Below are 10,275 nucleotides of genomic sequence, written 5' to 3' on the forward strand. Positions count from 1 at the left end.
ACAGCATCCTGCCAGTGCCATTTAGTATCATTGTATCAAATGTAAGCCAGGTTTAATAAAAACAAGGTTAAATGGTTTAAGTTACAAAACTGGTTTCAAAGATCTTAATATCCTCATATATTCTGTAAACTTATTAAAATATGCATGCTACTTTCAAAGAGAAAATGAAACCCTTATTAAAAGGAAACTGCTGACCAAATTGAATTAGTGATGATAATAAACTGATATGCAACCTTCTCTTTATTTCCATTTCAGAGCCACAAGCCCCAGTGCCAAAAGGAAAAGGTGCCAGCCGAGGGAAGGGGAAAGGAAAGGGGAAAGCCCCTGCTGCCTCGGCAAGGCGAAGAAAGAATGATGATGAAGAGTTTGAGGAAGAGCAGGTTCTTTTGAAAAAAACAACAGGAAACCATGAGGGTATGTCATAAATATTCTTGACTAGTGATGTTAAAACTGTTTGAGACAACAGTAAGTTGAATCTGGTCAATGTTATTCTATAATGAGAAAATTCAAAATCAATGTAGAGTAATGTGAAAAAGGGTGTCCCCTTTAATTGTATACATGACCTAATTACAGGCTGAGGTTGGTCGACTGACCAAGCGGCAAATGGCAGATATTCTCTGCCAAGCCATCAATTTTGACCCCCGCCTCATGATGCATGTGATGCAGCCAGCCGCACGCCAGCCAGGAGGATATCACCCTCAACCAGGTGATGCTGTTCCAAATTGATGCATTTGCGGGAGGTGTCGAGAAATGCCCACACAATCTGAAAGGCGGTGCTGCGGAAAGGCCAAGTGCCTTTCTCTTTACCCAGTAAGTGTTTCCTGTCATTGGTTGCAATAGTATTTTTCTCACGATCAAGTCTACTTCATATTTAAATAGCAAATCCAGTAAAAGAATATGGTTTTTTAATGCCTTATTAATCATTTTATTGTTTTTGTATTTCATGTTTAGTATGTGTACCAATAAAAAAGAAATATATTTTCCATTATAACCTTTGACCTTCTTATCCTACATGAGAGAGTCCTTGCCCTGGCCCGCATCTTCCGGAGGGACCTGCTTGTGTTTGAAGATGACGTTGACCTTATGAGGGCAAACAGACACCAGGCTTACCGCCAATTCACACTTTTGAGTTATGGAAGGCTTGGGGCTGGGGACAGGAGGGTGATTCCTTCATGCTGTGTCTGGCGAATCAGGGACAAGTTTCCTGATCCGTTTGGCCAGTACAAGGGATATATTCGCAGTCGCCTCGGCTAGAGTTATGGAAACAGCTTGCTGCTTTTTTTTCTTATTTATGTGAAAAGCCATTTATAATTCCATAAATCTAAAATTGAACCTGTAGTCTTTCTATAACATCCTATGGTAACAATATTAATTTCTTTACTTTTGAATATCTTTCTGTTGAAAATGAATCTTATATTTGTCTGAGACCATGCTGGAAATCATAAAGTTGTTTTGTATTAAAAGGATCATCAATTATCAGCAAAGTCACAACATCACAAGTCAGGTTAAAGGTTTATTGTTCAAACAAACTAACTACTATTTCAAAAAATAATCATGCATACCATTTTATATCAGCTCTTCATAATTATTGCTATTTTTTCAGATCTGCTCTGTGACACTTTGCTCTCCTTTTCATAATGCCATTATGTTATGTTGACTTTGCCTTCAATCATTAAAGCTGCACTCTCACAGACTGAACTTTTTCACAACTTTTTTTACTGTTTGTCTTGGAACGAGGCATTCTTTGCTATATAAGGCTGTAAAGAAGTTTTTTTCGCAAATTCTATATTAGGCTAAAAAAAGATATTTAATGCATTTTTTCTTGAACCGCTAGTAACGGGTTAGCCATTAAACATTAATTTTGGAGGGGAAATACGAATCTGTGGTCTGATCTTTTGGCAGCAATCTTTTATCATTGGTTTGCAGATATTTGTGCCAAAAATCGCTCTTTCAAAGACAAAAAAAAATAGTTGTAAAATTGGTATATCTTTGAAAGTGCAGCTTTAATTTCACTTTCAATATCTTTGAATAACAGTTATTGATATTACTTTGTCTGACTTTGAGATTCCCATGTGCCATGTACATACACTTTCTTTTCACTTTTTTTTTACACATTACAACCGACTTGTTGTTTTGCACCAGCATGACCCTAAAGGTACTTGCTCATCTTTTATACCAAACATTAGTTTTCTCTGTTATGGGTTTAGAAAATTGTTTTATCATATTTTTTCTCTATAGTATTGGAATTGCAAAACAAATATCTTCAAAGTATAAATAAAAGTATTTTGTTTGAAATAAAGTGCAAACCCACGCCAATCAAGTCTGAAAAACCGATGCCTTAACCACAAGGCCACAAGGAAGTAACCAAAGAAGTTGATATTTTGATATCCTAACACTGAATTGATAATATCCAATGATAATGTCAATAAACCAATCACACAACAACAAAGCTGTAATAAAGGAACAAAATGAACTGATTTTGATGACACTTTATTTCTTCATACTAAAAAAGTGCATTTTTGCAAAAACATGAGCGAGTTCCTTTAATCATTGTACATAAGATTTTCCATTAACCACATGTACATTATTGAAGTATTTTATGTACAGTGTATAAAGTAAATCAAACTTGTTTTAATTTGCCTCTACAAATGCTCAGTTAAGTGTTGTGTTTGTTTTTATTCTTGAACAAGATTATTCGTTTCAGTTAACTTTGGAAATCTTTCTTTTGTAAAGATATTTACATTTTTTGAAGTGTAGTATAGTCTTGTATAGAAAATAAAATATTTCAACTACTTTTTGCCTTAAAAATTGTTTTTCAGTGGATCAATGGAGTATTAAAATGCTATTATCTAGAAGCATTTAGATTTTTCCTGACAATAATTTATTGACCAAATATATAGTGTCTCAACTCAAAATAAAAGTGCTTTCAGTGGATTTCGGGTCATATTTATCACAGTGAGCAATAAGGAGCCATTACTTTAGGTGTTTGGCAATATGCTAAACTTCACACCCTGGATCATGACACCAAATGACATGTCATTTTAACTAGAAGAATGACTTATTGTTGAATTATGACAATGACTTATTTGATTTGGATGACAAAAGTCACTGCACCTTGCATAAATGATAACAAATTTTGGACATGACTAAACGAAATAAATAAAAGCTAACAAACATGACTTGGAAGCAATGAATGAAGGAATCAGGTTTCCCTGAAATAACTATAACTGTCTGCAGAAGGTCGGGGTATCAATAAATAATATAATTTATTTGGCCAAGTGCAGCTTAGAAATTCTATGGTATCAGTTTTAAAGTTGGTAGTAATAATTAAAACTAGTAAAACAAGAGATGTTTGTCAAACATTATGCCCCCCCCCCCAAGCGCCATTATGTCAGGATTATATTTGGGCAATTTAATAAAATATGCATGGACCTCAAAATTAAGTTTTAGGGCCATGGGTGCAGGCAGTGTCAAGTTATTACACAGACAAGCTTTTTGCATTAAAGCTCACTGTGACCTTGACCTTATGACCCCTTAAATTAAAAGGAGTCATCTACAGGTCAGGCCCAATCCCCTAGTCATTTCGATGATCATAGGTTTACGCTTTGTTGAGATATCACTGGGAGAAGCTTTGTTACCTTTTTCAAGTGAAAGGTCACTGTGACCTTGACCTTTGACCCGATGAAACCCAACATCAACAGGGGTCAGCAACTGGTCAGGCCCTACCTTCCTGTCAAGTTCTCCAGGAATTGTCAAGTTTGCTTTCAAGGTCACTGTGACCTTGACATTTGACTTGATGACCCCAAAGTCAATAGGGGTCATCTACTGATCACACCCAACCTACAAGTTTTAGGGCCATGTGTGCAGAAATTATTACTGTGACCTTGACCTTTGACCTGATGATCCCTAAAAGCCATAGGGGTCATCTACTGGTCAGGCCCAGCTTCAATGTCAAGTTTGATGACCATAGGTCTAGCCATTGGTGATTAATCACTCGGACAAGCTTTAATATCCTTTTATCATTATCTTCAGGTCAAGTTTGGTGCCCATCCTTCAAGGAATTGTCGAGTCATCACTCGGACAAGCTTTGGTCTACCGACGGACTGACATGTGCAAAGCAATATACCCCTGTTCTTCGAAGGGGGGGGGGGGCATAATAACACAATTTCTTACAAGTAGTCATAGCTAAATGATTTCTATAGGAGAACAGCTTTATCTGACTTTATTTCACACAATATAAAAATGAGATCAAAAAGCAATAACTATAATTGTCTCTTAGTAAAAACCAAATACAGGTTCAGATTCTGTCCGCACGATTATCTATGTCTACACTTCCTGCCCTTTTCGTCATTGCCTCAAAACATCAAATGTTCATTGTCTTCACTTAAAGCGTGACTTCTGCTCTAGAACGATCTCCTTTGTGGCCTTAGGGGGTAGTTGGGCCAGATTCTTTGAATTCCGCCTGGGGTCCCCCTCCTCCAGCACCCTTTTCTGGCTCATCCCAACCCGGTCATCCAGTCTCAGTCTCAAAGACCTCTTCAGCATTGTCCTTATATATTGGTATTTTTTTGTTCTTTAACTGGATACACTGACCGTCGACCGCTTTTTTTTGTTAAATACCCGTCTCAATCTGCAAAGTTAGTCATAACAAAACCAGAATGATACAGGGGCCAAATGGATAGCATGCAAGGCAGTGGGAGTAAAATGCTTGTAAGAATAATGATTGAAGTGTCAGTTCACAAACGCATTCAAAAAAATGATTAGCATGTTAAATTGTGTAAGTGAACTTTTGCTATGAAAGCAAATTTACTCTGGTTCACTCCATCAAATATTAAAGCTGTGATATTTGATTTTGATAAAAAGGCATGTTTATTCCATATTGGTTTTGATCAATGAGAAAAAACATTACATTTGTTAAAATCTTACATTCTGAATGACCCTGAATTTTATGCAAAATCTAATGGCATACCTCATTGATCCATTTTTGTTGAATTGTACTGAGCGATCCTGATGCAGGTTATGATCCAGTGCAGCTAACAAATTTCTCATTCGGTACACAGGTGGTGTGTAGGCGAAGCGCTTTGCACAATACATCAAAAGATGTTGGTGAAAGCCTTCCAGTTCTGCAGTGCTTCTGGAAAATCAGATACCATATTTATATACAATTGTTCAACCATATATATACAACAATGTGGCTTTTATGTCAGAACTATGTGAACAGTTCTGGGTCATGCCACAGATGCTACATGGAAAGTGTATAATTATAGAGGCTGCCCAGTTGTTTCAGAGGCTATGTCGGTTAAAATGAAAAGGTTTAAATTGTATGGTCATTGGCCATTGGATCTAATCATAAGGTAATGAAAATGAAGTGAACTTTTTTTACCTGAACTTCAGATAGTAGGCAACTTTCTTTAGTAGACGTTTGTCCATCACCACAGAAGAAAGGTCCTTCAGAACTGCAGCATTTTTTATCCTGCGCAGCCATGGCTTGTCAAGATCTTCTGCAGCCAGTGGACCGTGGTGGTATTCATTACAGCCATCATCCCCATAAGATATGAGCCATTCGTGCTCATCTGTGACATGGTGTAGCACATTCACCCATATTCCCTGAATACATAGAAAACAAAAGCTTAACATTCTGAAAAATACTATGAATTTCAATTTCACCAAGATACATGAGTTTTTCTGCAACACAACTTTTTCTTTGACCTTTTTATCTATGATTAATTTCATTCATTTGCCATCATTATTTTTTCTCAGTATCCAAACACAAATAAAGTACATGTAACACATCAAGAAAGAACTGCACAAATTACCATGCGGTAACGGCTAGCACATTCAGGAGCCTGATGTGCAAAATTCACCATGATATTTTGATCAAATAATCTGAGGACTCACCTTATCTCCCAGTGCTAATAAAAGTGGGTAAGCTGTCAGTTGCTTGCAGCAAAACTAAGGAATGCACTGGTAATGGAGCCCAGGTAGATCTGTTTTAGACTGACAATGCATTAAAATGAACAAAGCTGTCAATAAGGCTTTTGATCCGACAACACCAAATTATCTTGTGCATGTATCTCTCTTTAAAGTGATCACAGAGGAAAAACATTTTAAGCAGTCTCTACCTTAAACTGGGCCTCAGTTTCCGCAACCTTGCATGCATACCAGAAATGGTTCACTATGTCTTTGATCCAATCTCTCAGGATGCGGTTGTCCTTCTTCAAAGAGAGAGCTGAAAGGAAAATATTATAAGATAATAATGTTATCAATACATAACAATTGAAATTCAAACTTAGTTATATGAGTCAATAAATGCATGTATATATTGAGCAAACTTATATTGTATTTACCTTCGTCAGTTTTTTGCCTAAATTTTTGGCCACATGCCAAATATCATGCGAGTGGAAAATACCCTTCTGCTCTTTGTAATCTGTACCTGAAAATGTCATACAATCAATAAAGTTATAGAAATAGCATCGAGTTAGAACATACATTACTTTAAAGGTTAAACTTGACATTAAATGAACTTAAACACTTGGAACATATAAGCAGCGAACCGCTAGATAATGCTTTATAAATCATTTAGAGCTTTGTTAAGACGCATTAAAAACAATTTTTAATTTCTTACTCATCATGGCAGTGATTCCCAAATGTCCATCAGTCATCAACTCCTTTACACAAACATCTTTGTCCAGCAGCTCTTCAAGACAGGCTTTCAGTGCTTTTTTCTGGCAGCAGATTTCCTATCAGTTTCACGTTTGTCCATGGTATTCAAGGTTAGAATTTTCTTGGAATCATTCTCCATCAAGGTGTAGGAGCAGTACTGGGCACAATGGCCTGGGCTGTCATTATGTCCATCTCCTGAAAAGGCAGAATACATATGGACATTATGTGTGTGTCCTTATTACTTTTTTGCCACATGTCTAAATTAAGCAACATACCCTTTAACTGTAAAATTGAAAGTTAAGTGATATGCATTTTTTATTGAAATCCTTGTGTTTTAATCATGTTTAACAAATTTCCCAAAAATTAGGGTAATACAATCTAAATGGTTTGTTTCACTGGCCCAAATAAAGGATTGACTGTTGTAATTGTCTCAGATATAGACTGTTTCTGTCAGATTATTTATATGCATAAATCAAGATAAAACATTTGTGCACATATTTATTAGATATTCATGGCAATTTTTAATAGTGTTGATAGAAACATTGAAGCTAAAAATCAAATTGAAACAGACAGCCAAAAAAACATAGAGTGACATAAAACGACATAAAATGTATTGTATAGTTACCAAGAACTATGACATCTTGGCCATGAAAGGACTGTATTAGATCCTGTTGATGTTCTTGCCAGTAACTGTCAACTGTTGGTACCAAGTAAGCCCCCTGAACACGGAAGAACTGTTGTTCTGAAGGAAACTTTAACTTAAGCATATCAGCCCAAAGCTTCAGTTTGCTGAAGTTGTTCCCTGACAAAACTGTAGTGGCAGATATCAGGAAGTCGCCACTGTGCACTCTGCGATTCAGAAGGGGCTGGGAACACCATCGGCCATTGCTGTGACCCTCTTTACAAACCTGGTTGTTGAAAAAATGAACAAAACTAAGCTTACATTCAGTTTTGTTGATCAGTGACAACATTTGAGGCTAAAGTGTATCAGGGCATACACAGAACTAAGCAAAATCGAACAATTTAAAATCATGAACATGTAAAAAATCTTGATTATGTTCATGTTATGTCTCGAGTGAAATCTTATAAACATGAAGGGTGTGACATGAGCCTTTTACTATGTGTTTTTTAAAGCTGCGCTATTACAGATTGAACCCTTTGTTAAAAAAAATATTTTGTTGTGGAACAAGCAAATTTATGCAAGAAAGGCATGGTTACCAGTGATATAAGACTGCTGACAAAAACAATCAAAGCACAACTTTTCTTTCTTAAGTTTAAAAAATCTGTGATCTGCTGTTATGTCAGCAATCTTATATCAGTGGTTTACAGATATTTACACAAAGATTTGCTCATTCAAAGGCAAATAATGTTGTCAAAATGGTAAATCTGTGAGAGTGCAGCTTTAAAATACGAATTGGAAATTATAAACAAGAGCTGTCACAGAGACAGCGCGCTCGACTATTCCACCGCTTTTCAGTGAAAGGACTGAAAAGTTTTGGCGAAACATGCATGGGTCACTGTTAAATAAGATTTCAATGCAATACATGATGTGCGTAGATATTTAACATAAATGTGGTTACATGCAAAATTTCAACTAGAATTTTTAAGTGTAATAATAAAGGGCCATTATTTGCACAACACAGTTATCTAACTTGATTATTCAATTAGGTTGGGTGGTTGAATACCATTGTATAAATTCTCAATACAATACATCAAGTAGTTGCTGAGATATTATCCTATGTGAGCTAACATGCAAGACCTTAACCAGAATTTCTTAGTCGCATAATAAAGGGGAAAAATTATATAATAAAAAGATAGAGTTATCTTACTTGATTAAAAAAGAAGGTTAAATGGTTGGGAGCCTGTGTGTAAAGTTACAATGCAACACATGATGTATTTGCTGAAGCATTGACTTAAAAGTGGTTTCATGCAAAACCTTAACCAGAATTTCTAAGTCAAATAATAAAGGCATATTATTGGCATTAAATGCAAAGTAGAGTTATAAAACTTGGTTAATTAATTAGGTTGGAGGGTTGAGTACCATTGAATAAAGTCTCAATGCAATACCTGAAGTAGTTGCTGAGATATTAACCTATGTGTGCTTGCACGCAAAACCTTAACCAAGGGGTGACGCCGACGCTTGGGTGAGTAGTATAGCTCTCCTTATTCTTCGAATAGTCGAGCTAAAAATGACATGTTTTGTCATGTGTTGGCATGCTGTGTAAACTTACCCATTCAAGATAGACAGCTGATCCCTTGTAGGTGTCTTTAATCTCCACCTCATGAGATTTACAGGTTCTGCATGCAGGCACTGCTCTGCTGGCTAGAATCTTCAGCTGGTCCATGAAAACGAGCAAAGTATCATCTCCACATAAAACACCAATGTCACCATCTGATTGTATGTGATTAACTCCATCAATCAAATCAGTCAGATCTTCTTCATCGCTGTCTTCAACCATCTCCACAATATCCCTATCAAGCTCAATTTCTTCATACGAGACATCTGGACAATCCTTCAAATAAGGAGGGCTGAAACAAAAATATAAAGACATAAAATGCATAAAAAGATTGCTTATTTGAGAAGGAAAGGACTAATAAAAGTATAATCTCAAACTGTACAGGCTGAGGGGTAAAGAGGGGTATGGTCAGTACTTTACACCTTACTTTGATCAGTTGTACCAAGATTTACTTACTTGGATAACATTTGCAACAAACCAACCATTCACCCATATGATGACTACCAATCCCCCTTAATTACAATACTATTTGTTGGCATTGCTTGTTTTTACATATTCTAACATGTTGTTCTTATTCTTTTTGCAGATGAATCATTTCTGTATTTCATAATAAAAAATGAACTGTCTATATGAAAACTTAAGAACTGCAGTCAAACGACCCATGATCAAAGCGCCAGAAAATACCTCGTCCAGGAATTGAATCATGAATGACAACAATGTTCCTGCGAACCAGATTATGTAAAAATCAGGACACAAGAAAATTGCATCTTTAAACAACCATAGCCACATAAATCCAAATCAACACAAGGAAATACCCAACATCCTGTACTCCAATGAAAATACATGTACAATGCTCAGTCTATGCACACAGTTCGCCAGCAAGGCTCAAGTTCACACAGTCACTGATTCCACATGAAATCTCACTTTTTCTGTAATACCTTTACAACATTTTGTTGCTCCAATTCATGGAGGTAAAACTCACTGTGCATATCCATCAAAATGACAAACATCCATGATGTAATCCAACAGCTGGAAAGCGAGTTCGCACTACTGAAAGCGACTGTGATGCTGACTAACAGTATTTTCAAACTTCAACCGCTAAATGACATGTACACACTCGTGTGATTACTAATGACGTCACGCAGTTGTGGTATTGCTCTAACTATAATTTGCTTGATTTAAATGGATTGATATATGTCCTTTTTGTTTTTAAGGGAAACCTTTGAAAATCGATTGATAATTGAGACATGAATTATGTATTTTATTGTTGAAAATATGTTGTACTATTTTCCTTCCTGTGGATGAGGCATCCTAAAACATGTGTAACACTTAATGTAAATTCTTCGCTCTAGGACACGAGAATGTGTATTGAATA

At 36.1% G+C, this 10,275-nt stretch overlaps 2 pseudogenes; one reads left to right on the forward strand and one right to left on the reverse strand.

Moving 5' to 3' along the window:
• Positions 1-578: 578 nt before the first annotated feature.
• Positions 579-1,331, forward strand: LOC128221208 (P2X purinoceptor 7-like; annotated as a pseudogene).
• Positions 1,332-4,380: 3,049 nt separating this feature from the next.
• Positions 4,381-9,914, reverse strand: LOC128221657 (uncharacterized; annotated as a pseudogene).
• Positions 9,915-10,275: the final 361 nt, after the last annotated feature.

The sequence above is a fragment of the Mya arenaria genome, chromosome 16 (assembly GCF_026914265.1).
Source record: "Mya arenaria isolate MELC-2E11 chromosome 16, ASM2691426v1".
In the NCBI taxonomy this organism is placed as follows: Eukaryota; Metazoa; Mollusca; class Bivalvia; order Myida; family Myidae; genus Mya; species Mya arenaria.